At 40.0% G+C, this 16575-nt stretch overlaps 1 long non-coding RNA gene across 1 annotated transcript in view; it reads left to right on the top strand.

Moving 5' to 3' along the window:
* LOC114006054 (uncharacterized) overlaps window positions 1–15891 on the top strand; it is a 76019-nt gene extending 60128 nt beyond the window's left edge. Inside the window, exons 4-5 of the long non-coding RNA XR_003547823.1 lie at window positions 15097–15177; window positions 15869–15891. This is a non-coding gene — a long non-coding RNA (uncharacterized LOC114006054). The remainder of the gene's footprint in view (window positions 1–15096; window positions 15178–15868) is intronic.
* Window positions 15892–16575: the final 684 nt, after the last annotated feature.

Below are 16575 nucleotides of genomic sequence, written 5' to 3'. Positions count from 1 at the left end.
GGAGAGATTTTTGCTATAGGGCACGTGTGCTCACCAGACAGATAAGAGACAGAGAGATAGAAAGCGAGAAATCACCAACCAGGGGGATGGCCACACAGCAATCCCTTCTCCTCCATTCTCCTCTTGGGATCTTGGGCATGCACGCACATGTACCCGGCATGTTTTAAGCCACTGCGTCCGGGACTTGAATCGTGGCCGACTACATGGGAGTAGTTAGCGTAATGGCTACATGGTCAGCAGTTAGCATAATGGCTATGTTGCTGGACTCCCATGTAGTCGACCGCGATTCGAGTCCCGGACCCGGTGGCTTAAACTCACACTGGACGCGTGTGCATGTGTGCCCAAGATCCTGAGAGGAGAATGGAGGAGAAGAGATTGCGGCATGGCCATCCCCCCTGGGGGGTGATTTCTCGCTTTCTATCTCTCTGTCTCTTTGTCTGGCGAGCACACACGCCCTATAGCAAAAATCTCTCAAAAAATAGTTTTAAAATCTCTTATACACATGTATAAAAATAACAAAGGAAGGTCAACTGGTGGTGTGGTGGTTGGGGTGACTGGATCCCAGATGGCCGACTGTGGGGTTTGAGTTGTGGACCTGGAAGCTTGAAAAACACGCTGGGTGATTTCTCGCTTTCTGTCTCTCTGGCTCTCTCTGTCTTTCTAGCGAGCTCTATAGCAAAACAAACCTCTCCAAAACAAAAAAAAAAAGAGAGAATAAGTATTCATGGAAAAATGCATATTATGAAAAAACAATAAAACTATGCATGGATTTCAAAAATGTGGGGTACCAAAATAAACTCATACTTTAATTTCATTTTCCCACAAATGTTTCGAAGTCCCCTCACACGTTTGAACTGAGTCATCATTCGGTTTGTTCATTTATTATCATGCCCTGCCTAGTAAGAGCACCGTTTCCTCGTTTTTTCAGGCAGGAGAGAACTTACTTGCTTCTCTGCTTCCAGAGCATTAGTCTTCAGCTTGATTTCCTGCTCTGTCGCTTGTATGCATCTCATTATGTCGGCTTTCTAGTCTATATTTGCAAAATGTCCTCTATATCATAAATATTTCCAGAGTTTCATCATTCCAGTTTTCTATTCTTGTTATTTTCTTTCTTGAGTGGCTTTTGCTATGGGGCACGTGTTCTCGCCAGAAAGACAGAGAGACAGAGACAGAAAGCGAGAAATCACCCTCCGAGGGGGGATGGCCACACCACAATCCCTTCTCCTCCATTCTCCTCTCGGGATCTTGGAAACGCATGCACATGTGCCCAGCGTGAGTTTAAGACACTGGTCCGGGACTAGAACTGGGGTTGACTACATGAGAGTCCAGCAACATAGCCATTATGCCAACTGCTGGTCCCCATTTCTCCATTCTTTAATCCTCCTAATGTATCTAATTTTTGCTTATAGATGTCAGTAGGAAGTAGGAAGATGTTTCTATTATACATTGTCGTTTTTCCACCCTTCATTTGATTGTGCTTCTCTCGGGCAGCAGAGTCTCTATCACATGATACACACTCTAGCTGGGAGAATATATTCTACCCTCGAGCCACTTCCTAAAAGCCAGATTCTTCTTTTTAAAAGTATGCTCTCTTTTAATATGAATGATAGCATTTACTTTTATTATCTATGCCTAGCCCCTATCTGAGATCCTATTTTGTTATCAAAACTTTCTTGTTTTTCCCTGAGCTCAACTGGAGATATTCACCATTATCATTATTTTTTCTCTTTCTTTCTTTCTTTCTTTTCTTCCTTTCTTCCTTTCTTCCTTTCCTTTCCTTTCCTTTCCTTTCCTTTCCTTTCCTTTCCTTTCCTTTCCTTTCCTTTCCTTTCCTTTCCTTTCCTTTCCTTTCCTTTCCTTTCCTCTTTTCTTTTCTTTTCTTTTCTTTTCTTTTCTTTTCTTTTCTTTTCTTTTCTTTTAATGCAAGAGAGAAACAAAGGGGAGGGGGGAGGGAGAGAACCTCCACTTCTCAGTGAGATCTGGTTATGCCACAATCCTTTCTTTTCCAACTCTCCATCCTGTCAGGATCCTGGGCACTTGAACACAGATTCGACAGGCCCAGGACCCAAACCTCGTTGCACCATGTGGGACCCAACTTCCTCTGAGTAGCAACTAACCCCTGTACGACAGAGCCAGCCTTGTCCTTGGCTTTAAGACCTAAGAATCTTTATCATAACTAGTTTTCAGTTTTATCTGGATCTTTTTCTCTCTCGTCACCAAATGTTAATAAAAGCCCTCTTGATCAGTTAATGAACTTCCTGCCAAACTCTCTTCCTGTTCTATCTCCTGTCCAGAGTTCTTTGCTCTGTTATCATAAGCCATGGTTCAGGAAAATCAAACCTGTTTTTCAACTTGCTTGCAAAGCTCACACTTCCCTTCTAAGTGTCTCCTTTTCTTTTCCAAGGTCATTACTTTCAACTGGAATAGGATACAAAAGTGATTCTAAATTATTAGATCCTCAGTGGATGGCTTTTGGCATGTGGTTTGTGATTTCACAGCCATCTGAGATGCACCCCCAAATTTCTTTGTGTTGTGTGATCCCTCTCCATCATCATCATCCCTCTCCTCAGGATCAGTGGTGGCAGGGGATGGTCAGTAGGCCTGAGGACTCTGGGCAGGTTCTATTATGATTCAGGCACTAGTGCCAAAAAACCCAACAGACCCAGCCTCAGTGACACAGGTGGTAGGATACTCATCTGTAGTGCTGGAAGCCACATGGTCTACTGCTGATTCAGATCCTGGGTTGACCTGAAGCAAGTTGGGCATTGTGCCCGAGATCTTGATTAGCGGGAGGGCTGGGGAAGGGAATCACAGCATGATGATAAGACCCTGTTGAGAGTGTTTCTTTGTTTCTCTCAATAAAATAATTTTTAAAAAAAATTAAAAAAAAAATCCCAACAAACCTTCCTCAGGGTCTTCTTGCAGGTCCTTAAATGTCAGTGTACTTCTGTTTTGGGGGGGGTCTTTGCACTAGAAATGCTCCAGAAATCCCCAAGGCTTTATCTGTGTATCTATGCCCCATGTTTCCATAAGGTCTTCTTTGATTTTTTTTTTCTAAATTTTTATTTTGCTATAAGGTATGTGAACTTGAGAGAGACAGAGAGAGGGAGGAAAAGTGAGAAAGTACCACCCTCTGCTCAGAAAAGATGGCCACTCTACTATCCTTTCTCCTCCATTTTCTTCATGGAATTTTGGCCAATCATGCACATGCGCTCAATGTCTTTTTCATGCCATCTAGTCGGGCACTGGAACTGCACAGTTGGCCATGTGGGATCCAGCCTCCTTAACCACCACACCACCAGCTGGCCCACTATCCTTTTTAAAATTAGTTACTTTGCTTGGCTCCCACAATATCACACCCCCTATCTTCCTTACCCTGCTCTATTTTTTCTCATTTCTTATGATTATTATTCATTGTCTGCTACTATCCCCCCACTGGAATGTCAGTTCCATGTGGCAGACCTATATAATCTGAGCCTTAGAACAAGACTTGATACTGATTGATGTTCAGTGATGTTTGTTGAGTGCCTCTCCGTTAGGGTCTAATGTAGATTTCAATGAGAACCCATTGCTTATCTTTTCTCCCCATCTTCATTTCTTTCCTTTACCTTTTTTCCTCCCTAAAATGAAAAAGAATTTTTTTTTTCTAAATATAAAAGTAATACTTGTTCAAAGTATTAAAAGTTTGGAAAAAAAAGAAAAGCATATATATTAAAAAGATGACATAGTGGCACAGTGGTAAAGGGCTCTTGCAAGGTAATTTCACATGGCAAGGTTCCCAGTTCAAGTACAGAGATCTCCCTGAGTGTGCTGGGCGTGTACTTGCCTAGCATCTGGGGCTGGCTGAAGGCTGGGGTGGATTGTGGTGCTGGGATCCTGTGGGGTGCTATCTCTCTTTTTCTCTGTCTCTCACATTCGCGAAAGAACTAGTACAAGGTAAAATGAAATGTAATCCTACCACCTAGAGGTAACTGCTGATAAATACTGTAAACATAGAACATTTTCTTCCTGGTTTTTACAGCTAGATATAGTTGGTGCATGTTTACATATTATTTCAACATATACAGAGTTTGGAATCCTGCTTGTGATTATAGGAAAAATCTTTTTTTCTCAGTTCCTTGGCATCCTTAATCTCCTCAGAATAAAATCACCCTGTTAATGGATGGAAAAGTGTCGAGCTGCGTAGTGAAGTCCTTGGTTCTTTGGGTCCAGATCACTAAAATTAGGTTCTGTCCCTAGGCGCAAAATGAAATCGCAACTGTGAATGAAGTAGGTAGAAAAGAAGATTTAATAGGAAAGAAAGGAAAGGAAAGAAAGGAAGTACACCCAGAAGTCTGTTGGGCGGACAGATTGCCAGGTGGCAACTGCGCTTGGTACTAGTTAACCGTTATTTTTACTACTAGAGGTCATGAATATTCATTAGTGGGAGGCCCTTACACTGCCTATGTCCTTCCTTTAAATTTGAATGCACACGTTCTTTCCTGCACCTACGCACCGTTCCTCACAGGTAAAGGAGGAGGAACTTGATAACGTAATTGCGCATGCCCAATACAACCAGGTTGCCCCAATTAGACTGCCCAATTAGTCCATGGGCGTTGACCAAAATGCTTACTTGGGGATTTTGGTAAAAGAAAAATGTACAAATCATCCCTGTGTACTTCCCTCAGGCCCCAAGGAAGGAAGATGGCAAATTGCCTCGCCCTCCTGGCGCCGGGAGCTAGATGAGCCTTTCCCTTTTCACTTAAGGCTGCCGCTCATGACTAACTGCCTACCACAACCCCATCTTCTGTCTTTGATAAGAAAGTTACTAACAATCTTATCCTAATCTAACCTTAACCCTAACTCTTCCCCTGGGTCTTAGAAGGATGTGAGATGGTATTAAAGTGAAATGGTATTAAAGTTTAGTAACTATCTTGTTTTATTTGATTTCATCCAGTGAGAAATTTCCTCAAGATCTAACTTTTAAACGACATTATTATATTTCATCATTTAGATGATCATTTTGTGCTCTCCCTCATTTTCTCCAGTAATCATATAATTTTATTTGAAGCAGTTAAAGGATTGTACTGCCACTTCTTCCTTGCAGCTAGATGTTGCCACGTCACTGAGTCCTGGCTAATGACATGAAAGCAGAAGTATTGTAAGAGTGTTTACCTCGTATGCAGAGATTTTACAGATATGGCCTCCAATGTAGAAGGATGAAGAATGACTACAAGAATGAGAATGGAGGTGTAGGATAGCAGGTGTCGATTAACAGAAACGAAATGCGGATAGATAGAAGGAACAATCTCTGGTGTTACAAAATACAGTGGAGAGAATATAGGTGGCACAGCATTGCTGTGTGTCTCAAAGTAATTAAAAGGAGGATTCTGAATGTCCCCAGCACAAGTAATGACAAATGATTGAGATGATAGGTATGTTAATTGAATGAATCATTGCACATTGTATTCTTGCATTGTAAAATCATATTGTACTCCCACAATTATGTAGTTATTATATGTTAATAAAATGAATTTTTAAAAAGGTAGGGAATGGGCCAACAGAAGGCATAGCAGTTATGTTGTTGAAGTCCCACATGGTAGACTGCAGTTTGAGTCCCAGACTTGGTGGTTTGAAAATCACACTGGACTTGATTGCATGCTTGTCCAAGATCCCAGGAGAAGGGATTGCCATATGACCATACCCCATGGGTGGTGATTTCTCACTTTCCCTCTCACTGCCTCTGGTAAGTGCACATGGGTAAGGCAAAAATCTCAAAAGAAAAAAAAAAAGAATAAAAATAAAAAGAGGGAATGGGAAGGGAATATACTTTATTTAAATAAAACTTTATTTGAACCCCACCACACAAAGTGTTTTGCAGGGAAGACAGTCGTGAATATGATGGTTGGTGCTTCAGTAGCCATCTTAGACTTAATGTTGACCTTGAAGATAGAGGTCACTTTCTTGGATGTTAAAGCAGAGGGTCTGCCCTGGGTTATCTACTATAGATCGCTTTTATGCTGCCCAAGAAATAACTGTCCTGTTTAAGTAACTTTTACTTTATACTTTAGTGAAATTCAAATCAAAGTATCAAGAAGATTTATTTATTTGAAAATTGATAGACTGTTTCTAAAATCTTTGGGGAAAATTAAAGATTCAATAATAGACAAGATACTCCTGAGAAGTACTAAAAGATAGATGGACTTGCCCTATGAAATATTAATACATATGATTAATTCAGGTATATAACTTAAACGGTGTGATTTTTATGGAAAACGACAAATTGATCAAAGAAATAAAATAGAAACCTAAGAAACATTAGCACGAACATTTAAAATTCTGATTTATGAGAGATATTTAAAAAAGCCACAAACATATGAAATTCTGATTTATGAAAGATGTTCACCACAGTAGTATAATCAGTTATTCAGCAAATGAATTGAGACAATTGACTATTTATATAAAAAAATAATGAAACAGGCTCTCGACAGACGCAGAAATCAATCATACACAGGACTTATTTGAGTATACATAAAAATTTAAATGTCAAAGGCAGAATCACAAAGTTTTGTTTAAAAGAAAGAAGAATCTGGACCAGCACATGGCATAATGGTTACATTGCTGGACTCCCACGTAGTCAACTGTGGTTTGAGTCCCAGACCTGGTGGCTTAAAACTCATGCTGAGTGTGTGTGCATGCATGCCCAGGATCCCAAGAGGAGAAGGGATTATGGCATGGCCATCCTCCCTGGGGGGTGATTTCTCACTTTCTGTCTCTCTGGCAAGTGCACACACCCTATAGCAAAAATCTCTTTAAAAACAAAACAAAACAAAAAACAAAGAAAAAGAAAGAAGAAACATTATGAACTCAGAAGGAAAGATGTCTTGAAAAATAATACAAAATCTGCTGGCCAGAAAAGAAGAAATTCTAAAATTAATTACTCTAAAATCTAAAAACCCTTCATTAACAAACAAACAAACAAAAAAACAGCATAAAGAAAAAGAAAAGACAATCTACAACCTAGGGGAAGATATTTTCAATGTAACTGACAAAGCATTAGAATCTAGAATGTATAAAAGAAATCAATATAAAAACATGCAATCCAATAGGAAATGGGCAATAGATATGAACAGGCACTTCCTTAAAAGAAATGTAGATGTTGAGTAAGCATTTGATGACCTATTATTAGCAAATAAGGGAATGCAAAGTAAGAATACAATGAAATACCATTGTACATTTACTACGTTGGCAAAAGTTAGATAAGTGTTAATGCCAAGTATTGCTAGGAATGTGGAAGAGTGAAAAAGTTTAAACACTGCTGATGGGAGTGAAAATTGATAAAACTGCTTTGAGAAGTAGTTGTCCATGGAAAGACTCAGCAATTCCACTCTTCAGCATATGTCCTAGAAACACTCCCATCCTTATGCACCAGAGGGCATGTTATAAGAACATACAAAGCACTGTTATTTGTAACAGCCGAATTGTCTTCTGGCAGCAAAATTAATAAATAAATTTTGGTGTTTTCACACATTGGAATGAGATACAGCCTGGAAAACAAGAACTTCAACTTCATACAACAATGTGAATTAACTTTAGACACTTGATGTTTAAGAAAAAGCAAATGACGGGAACCAGCAGTTAGCGTAATGGCTATGTCGCTGGACTCCCACGTAGTCGACCGCGGTTCGTGTCCCGGACCCGGTGGCTTAAAACTCACGCCGGGCGCGTGTGCGTGCGTGCCCAAGATCCCGAGGGGAGAATGGAGGAGAAGGGATGGCAGCGTGACCATCCCCCCTGGGGGGTGATTTCTCGCTTTCTGTCTCTATGTCTCTGTCTGTCTGGCGAGTGCACGTGCCCTACAGTGAAAAATCTCTCTAAAAAAAAAAAAAAGAAAAAGCAAATGACAGATGTTGACACATAGTATTCTCTTTTTATATGATCAAGTCAAGCAAAATTAAATAATGGGGCATGTGTGTGTTCATGTGTATAAAGCAGAATAATAAATGTAAAAATCAAGATAGCAGTCATTTCAGAGTTAGAAAAAAGCTTAAAAATGTGATTAAAAGGGACCAGCAGTTAGCATAATGGCTATGTCACTGGACTCCCATGTAGTCAACTGTGGTTCGTGTCCTGGATTCGGTGGCTTGAAAGCTCACGCCGGGTGCGTGTACGTGCGTGCTCAAGATCCTGAGAGGAGAATGGAGGAGAAGGGATTGCGGCATGGCCATCCCCCCTGGGGGATGATTTCTTGCTTTCTGTCTCTCTGTCTCTGTCTGTCTGGCGAGAGCACGCACCCTATAGCAAAAACCTCTCAAAAAAAAAAAAAGTGATAAAAAGGCCTTACAGTAACAGTATTATTAATGATTTTCTAATTTGGAAAGTTCTACCACACACTTAAGGAAGAAATGATAATTTCCCATAAATATTTTCAGAAACTCATTTTATTTATTTTCTTCTTTAACCTACTAGAGAGTGGTTGTGCTCACTGGAGAGCGAGAGAGAAAGAGAGGGAGAGAGAGAAAGTGAGGAGGAGGGGGAGGAGGAGAAGAAGAAGAAGAAGAAGGAAGAAGAAGAAGAAATAAAATTAAACAAGTTTTTAATAAGAGGAATGAAAGCAAATATCCCCACAAACACTTGTGCTTAAATATTAATAGCAATTTTATTTATAATAGCTTAAAGCATGAAACAACTCACATTTCTAACTGTGAATGGACAAACTACTTCTTTCTATAGTTCAGATACGTGTTTTCCTCCACAATTCATATGCTAGAATTTAACTTCCAAGGGTGGAATTTGAACTGCAGTCAGCCATGTGGGATCTGGCACCCTGAAGTGCTAAAGTTATGAGGCTGGCCCTTAAATTTATTTTAAAAGAAAACTTTATACTATTACCATACATGGACAACAAGTACCTTTTACATTCATGTTAAAAGAATTAACTATTAAAAGTTATTCTCTTTACCAATCTAAAATCATGTGCTCCTTAGCCACGGTCTAATTATCACCCTCTTGGCCACATTGGCCATATAGCCCTGATAGGCGGTCATCTATGAGTGACTTGACTGACAGAGAGGAGCTCATCATAACATGTGACCGCTCATTATTGGATGGGGAGCTGGGAGTGTGTGATGGGATGTTCAGTTCCTGGGCCCAGATCGCTAAGATTAGAGACCTGTCCTGCAAATAAAGCCACAGCCTGGAGAAAAGTGTGAAAGAGAGAAACTGAATGGTACAGGATACTCTGGAGTGATCTGAGTGGGCAGCTGCTTGACAACACCTACCCTGGAAATGGGGTTAGGTGTTACTTTTATTGTGGGGTCTTGCCATCTTGCCATGAATATTTAGCAGAGAAGATCTGTCACTGTGGCTGGCTCTATTGTTTGTTTTCAGGGGCTTTTTTTGCACTTCCATACTTCTTGCCTGGTAAGGGGAACTCAAGTATTCCTTCCATAGGGGGAAGTTGTACCATGCTCAGCATGGCCTTTGAAGGTGTGAGCATGCGCATATGGACAATTTTGCCCATATCCATATCCGTCTAGCACCACGAGTGAAAGGTGACATATTGGTCAGGCCTGGGAGGATACCTGTGTGCATCTGCATTGCTGTGGGAGGGGGAGAAAGCTACATTCTCCAGGTCCTCTAAATGACAGTTTAGGCAATAAAAGATAGATAAGCTCTCCTCCCTTTGGGATCCAGCCACAACCCCTGACAGCATGAGTGATATGCCAGATGTCTCCTTTCTTAGTTCCTGGGACTCCTTGCTCATATTTCTGACTACCTATAATAAGCTCCTTCCATGGACTGCCAAGTATTAATGGTCAGAAATAGGCACTAACTATCAGCAGATGATAAGCAAGTAAAGTAAACAAAATTCAACTTGAACCAGGTGCAGACATGATATGAAGACCACATGGGAGGTTACCAAATCCAACTCTAGAATTTTCTCTGCAGATCTTGAAAAAGTGATTTCCTATGTATGTTTATTCTGCCTTGTTTTGTAATTCTCTTTAATTGGCCATGCGCTCATTTTCAAATGGGTTGGAATGACTGGACCCATAATGTAGTCAGTTCACTACACTTGAATTTGCAAATTTCTGCAAACCTGTAATCTTGCTAGAGTATGGAAGCTGGCACTTCATTAATTATTGTTTAACAAGAAAAAACAAATTGATAATGTTATAGTATTTTCATGCATTTTTTTGTTTTCCATTGCAAAAGCAATGTATATGCCCAATGCAGAAACCCTGAGGGAAAGTTCAGCTGTAACTATAAAAAGAACATAATTTCTTTTGTTTGAATCTGAAAATAAAAATGCTGAGTATGATTAACTCATAAAACCTTAATTTTATTCTAATCATATTAGAATATGGCAAAGAAAGAAAACAAAAGATAAAATGTTTCTATCTCAGTTGTCATGTAGGTAAACTTTATTTATTTACTTATCTTGAGAGCTTTTTGCTATAGGGAATATGTGCTCACCTGAGAGACACAGACAGACAGAAAGAGAGAAATCACCCCTCCAGGGAGATGGCCACTCTCCAATCCCTTCTCCTTCATTCTTCCTGTTGAGATTTTGGGCGTGCATGCACATACACCCAATGTGAGTTTCAAGCTGCCAGGGCTGAGATTCGAGCCATGATCTGCCAAGTGGGAGTCCAGTGCCTTAATCACCACACCACCTGCTGGCCCCCATGTAGGTAAACTTTGACTTTCAATGTGCAGATCTACTTGTACACATGTGATTCTTCCCAGGTATATTTTACCTCTTTCAAAGAATCTAAACTTCTTAAGGGCAGGAAACACTCTCCTTTTATTTCATAGAAAAAACTAGAGGTATTCTGTGATATACCATCTGTTTGTAAAAATCAGTCTCTTTTTCTTTCTTCAATGTCTTTCTCAAGATAATCCTCTGGTGTGGTTGCTCTTTTGCAATCTCTACTGATTACAGTGCTGGGCTAGAAAAGTCCAGGTTATTTTATGCTATTAATTCTTCCACATATCTTCTCTAATCCTCTCTGCCAGGCAGAACTATTTATGAGCCAGGCCATCTTTCTAAGAGCTTCTGTTGGCTTACTTGAGATCCACCTTAGTTCCATAGTTTCCTGATTAATCTTCAGATATGACATTCCAGTCAAAGTCCTGTCCAATAATGAGTATTTCCAATTTCTGATTCAACGCAGCAAGCATTATTGAACTTATACAAATAACCCTTCTACCACAAAATAAGAATACTCCCAAATATTTTCGAATTCCAGAGGGGTCAGGAAGGAAGAAAAGTTTATGTTTCCATTTAAAGAAATGAACAAGAAAAATAGTTTAACAAATTACTGAACTTATCAACAACTCAGAAGAAAGTAAAATGCTTAAATTGGGAAAACAAAGCATAGTAAAAAAAAATTAGTAATGTTTTACTCAAAAGTCATAAAATTCTATTTCACTAGTTCAGTCTTATGTTCAAACTCTCTTCTGTTAAACATGCAGTATTACTGTGGTCCAATCTTTCAGTTTAAGTCCTGGAAGGTAACATTCAATGTTATTATTGATATTTCTTGTCCCTAGCATTAAATTGGCCATTTTCTTCATTGTCTTTTGTTCTTTCCCCTTAGGGGAGAAATATTTTCTTGGTTTTTCATGTTTCTTGTGCCTCTGTGGTGGTTTCTGGCCATTCTGTGACAAAATCTCTCCTCCACTTGTCTGAATATTTTGAGAGTCTAGAAGATGGAGTTTAGAGCATAGCTTCCCTAAACAGGCCAGGACACACCTCAGCTTTAAAATCTGTATCTTCTCTTTTTAAAAATGACACTTTTCTCAGGAAAGAGAAACATGCAGATTAACAACAACAACAACAAAAAGGCATTTATTTGTTTTTAGAGACAAAGTCTTGCTATGTTGCCCAGACTGATCTCAAACTTGCATGACCCTCTTGCCTCAGTCTCCTGAAGGGCTGGGATTTATAGGCCATTTTTTGCCACCACATCTGGCTGACAAAATAAGAATTTCATTTATTTATTTATTTTAAAATTTTTTTAGAGAGATGTTTTGCTATAGGGTGCATGTGCTTGCCAGAGAGACAGAGAAAGATAGAGACAGAAAGTGAGAAATTACCCTCCAGGAGGGATGGCCATACTGCAATCCCTTCTCCTTCATCCTCCTCTCAGGATTTTGGGCACCCATGCACATCATGTCTGACATGAGTTTCCAGTCACCAGGTCCAGGACTTGAACCATAGTCAACTACAGGGGAGTCTAGTGAAGTAACCATTATGTCATCTGCTGCACCCCAAAATAAGAATTTTAAATGGGGATGTAGAATTAAGAAAGAGAAATCTGATTTTCAATCACCACAGCAGTAAGGCAATGACTGGTATTAAATACAAAACTTGACCAAGAATTTATGGCAGTCATAAACAAGGGAAAAGTAAGTGAAGAAGAATAAAAGAAAAGAATAAAAACAGAGAGAAAGAAGGGTTGATATGGATCAAGAAGATATTAAGTAGTACAAGATTTTCATTATCAACTCCACATTGAATAAATTGGAATTTATAAGGCTAGTTCTCATGACAATTTGTGATAAATGAAAAACAAAAAACAAAAAACATGCAGAAGCGTAAATATAGTGAATGCTGTTCTTTGGGATAGTAAAGTAATCAGCTTTAAACTAACAGATTTTTGGCAGTCCAAACAATCTGATGATAAAAATTAGAATATTTAGGGGCCAGCAGATGGCATAGTGGTTAAGGTGCTGGAATCCCACATGGCTAACCACAATTTGAGGTGGAGGCTTGCTTTCTCACTTTTCTTCTTTGTCTCTCTCTTTCTGCCTCTCTCTGAATGCATGTACCCTAGAGAAAATTTAAAATAATAATAATAATCATGACAGTAAATAAAATTAAATAAATAATGATTAGGAATAAACAAGCAAAAAATTAGAATACTTAGAGGTGTGGCTAGATAACATGTCTCTTAAATTCTCTTAACTAAATACTTAATAAAAACAACAACTCAGTTTTTTTTTAAATAGAAGTTGATGTTTGACGTTAGATTTTCAGGAAGATATTTTATCCTAATTACACACAGATATGCATGCTTTGGAATACCTGAATGAGAGGTAGGTCAATATTTATATAGTAGTTTGGAAGCCTTTTATTATTTCATGCAGAAGGAAGCAATGCCTCTTGCAAATACAGATTACTCCCTAGAATCTGTGCCTAATGGGGTCTCTAAAATTTTCAGGGCAAGAATGGAATGACTATTTCAAGTTAGGCCATCATAGTCAGGGCAAAACCTCTGTAAGGCTGGTGCAGGGTGTCTGCTCCAACTTACCCATAGGCCTCTGGAATGAGTTAGCCACAGTGCACACTCAGGAAACGGTATGATTCTCATACCATAAGAAGTTATTGGATATCAACCAATTACATCTTGAGTCATCCAAGCACAATTATTTTTGTTTTGCTGTAGTTAGCGTTTCATTCTTTTTCCTGGCTAGTGTAATAAAACAATGCTATATGCATAAGTATTTGGGCTGTTCACTTAAAACTGTAACCTGATATTTGTAGAAATTGTTCCAGTCTTACTAATTTTGGCAGTGAAGTTAGAATATAGATTTTGCAGTTCTAACTAGGAATTTGCATCAGATTCTACAGGTTACTTCTGTCAATGGAAAATAACCAACTCTAAAAAGTTAATAGTTAATGCAGTTTTTCTTTCTTTCTTTCTTGCTTTTTTTTTTTTGAGAGTTTTTTTTTGCTACGGGTTGTGTGCACTCGCCAGAAAGAGACAGAGAGACAGAAAGCGAGAAATCACCCCCCAGGGGGGATGGCCACACCACAATCCCTTCTCCTCTATTCTCCTTGGGATCTGGGGCACGCATGCACATGCGCTCAGCATGAGTTTAAGCCACCGGGTCAGGGAGTCGAACTGCGGTTGACTACATGGGAGTTCAGCAACGTAGCCATTACACTAACTGCTGGTCCCAATGCAGTTTATTTCTAAGCAGAATATGAGTGACCTAGGTCCAGAGAGGAGGTAAAACATGCCTTTCTCTTGGGGTGATCAGGTACAGGGGTTCCTTCTATTTGATTTTGAGAGCAAGAGACAAAGTTTGGAATTTAGTTAAAACTTTTTCCATTGGTCTGGCCCAAAAAGGTGGGACATGTGGAAGTGGGGGCTTATAGGTTATAGGTGGGTTTATAGTTTTTAGGGTGGTGATTGGAAAAGAAAGGTTGCTGAGATCAGAAAGGAATGTACTTTAACAGTGATAAGGAGACTTAACATGTATCACAAAGATGCTTCAATACTATGCCAGCGGCAGGATGTAGGGAGAATCCTGTTACTAATGGGTTAAAATGGTCTGTCAGCATTTGCGGGCATGACTCCCCCAGAGCCTTTGGAAAGGACTTTAGAAACATAGGAAAAAGCAGTCAGACTTCTGTCCACCCTTCACAACCAGTGAATGGGAGAGATTCACTCATCCTATTATCTAGACCAATAAAATATTTTGAAGGGATTTTTTGATTGCTTAATCTCTTGGTTGTGTTTATTTGGAGGAGCCTTTCTAACACCTGGTCTTAGGGGACCTTTTACAATCTAAGTCACATCAGGTCAATTTGTAGTTAAAAAAAAAGTCTTCCCATCACTCGTGGGTAAAATCTTAAGTCTTCGGAGTGGTCCCTTAGGTCTGTGTGACCTGGCTCTGCCTTTGTCTTTAGCCACCCTCTGTGCTCTTTTGTCACCTTTCCCACCTGGGAGTTTTCATGCTTGCTGTTCCGCTTACCTGGAAGCTTGGCGTCTGGCTCTTTCTTTCCTGTTCTCTAGCTCTCAAGTTCAATGTCCTTTCCTAACCCCCTTCCCATCTAAATTATTGAAGATTCTCTAGTTACCCTCTGGCATCCTGCACTTTTCCTTTGTAGCACTTACTACCCTTGCTAATTGTGAATTTATTTGAGTAGCTATAGGTTACCAGTGAGGGACAAGTTCCAGGAAGTCAGAGGCTCAGTGCTGACTGCCCAAGTGACAGGAATGAAGTGAGTAATGGCAGGATGACCAAGGTTTATAGCCTCAGGGCATTAGTTCCCATGACTGTGGTTGCTTAGAAAATTTTCATTTTTTGTTTTAACAGAAACAAAGAAGATTCTTGGTCATTACTTACAAATGAAATTTGTAGCAAACATTCTTTCCATTCCAGCACTTCCTCTACCAGGTATGTAGTCTGGTTACAGGGAAGTATCTTCTTCCATGGACAGTGGGAGGAAGGGGTGCTGTTCTCCGAGGGGTTGAGCTATCTTGAAAGGTCAGAGTCTAACTAGCAGAGACCTTTACCATCCAGGTGTCACTCAAACCTGGAGAAATTAGCAGCAGCCCTATACCCTCTTCCTGTTAGGAGATGCCATAGGTGGGTAACCGAATTCTGCCTAGGGCCTCTAGGCCTGGGGACCATCCTCAGAAGTAGGATTCTCGGGACCAGCAGTTAGTGTAATAGCTATGTCACTGGATTCCCATGTAGTTGACTGTGGTTCGAGTCCCAGACCCGGTGGCTTAAACTTGCGCCAAGCACATGTGTGTGCGTGCCCAAGATCCCAAGTGGAGAATGGAGGAGAGGGGATTGTGGTGTGGCCATCCCCCCTGGGGGTGATTTCTCACCTTCTGTCTCTCTGTCTCTCTCTGTCTTTCTGATGAGCACACGTGCCCTATGTCAAAAAACTCTCCAAAAAAAAAAAAGGTAGGAACCTCTGAGTGGAAGGAGGAACCAAATGGCATTGATGCCTGATAATGTGGAAAGCAATCAATTTTTATACCAAAGGGGAAAAAGTAACTTTTTAAAGCTAAGGTGTTCTTATTTCTTTGTCTACGAAGACTTAATTATACAAAATGTAAATGCTATTTCATTGCAGATATAAGTTGGCCTAGAAGAAAGAGAATCAAAAACACTTTGTCCTTGTGGGGAGAAGTGTGCTATGGAAGAGCTTTCCTGGTCTGGAGCCAGGGTGGGTGTTGTGGAGAAATCATGAGGCTGAAGAGTGGGGAGACTTGGGTTTGAGTTCTTGATTCAGGCCTGCTCAGCTCTGTCACCACTTCTTCCCAGGGTCCTCAGTTTTCTCACTGTGGAATGAAGGGTATGTGTGAAATAGCAACAAAGATCTCTGCTATTTTAATGTAATATGATTCTAAAAGAGAAGAGAGAAGGAATGGAGTGAGAGAGACAAAATAGAAAGACAAAAAGATGGAAGAAAGGAAGGCAGAAAGGAAAGAAGAAATGCAGGTCAGCTAACTTTTACTAAAAACCGACTAGAGTAGTTAAATTCTAAGTGACAGGAAAGCTAACTTAGCAGTGACTTACACAAGTTTGAGATTTATTTTTATTTCATGCAAAAGTCTAGAGAATGGTCATCCATGGCTACAGTGGCACATCAGGGACTCAGGTCTTCTCTCTTGTTACTCTGCCCAGCATGACTTCCATCGTCAAGATCCAATCATGATCCAAGATGGGGGTGGCCATCTGGTACACCTCACTGGTGAGAGCTTGTTCTTATGACCATACCTACCTACAAGGGGATCTATCATAAATAGCTTTTTATATTAGATAGTTGTGGGGTTCCTA

Source organism: Tupaia chinensis, unplaced genomic scaffold, assembly GCF_000334495.1.
Source record: "Tupaia chinensis unplaced genomic scaffold, TupChi_1.0 Scaffold000074_1, whole genome shotgun sequence".
Lineage (NCBI taxonomy): Eukaryota > Metazoa > Chordata > Mammalia > Scandentia > Tupaiidae > Tupaia > Tupaia belangeri.
This window is presented reverse-complemented; position numbering and strand designations above follow the sequence as displayed.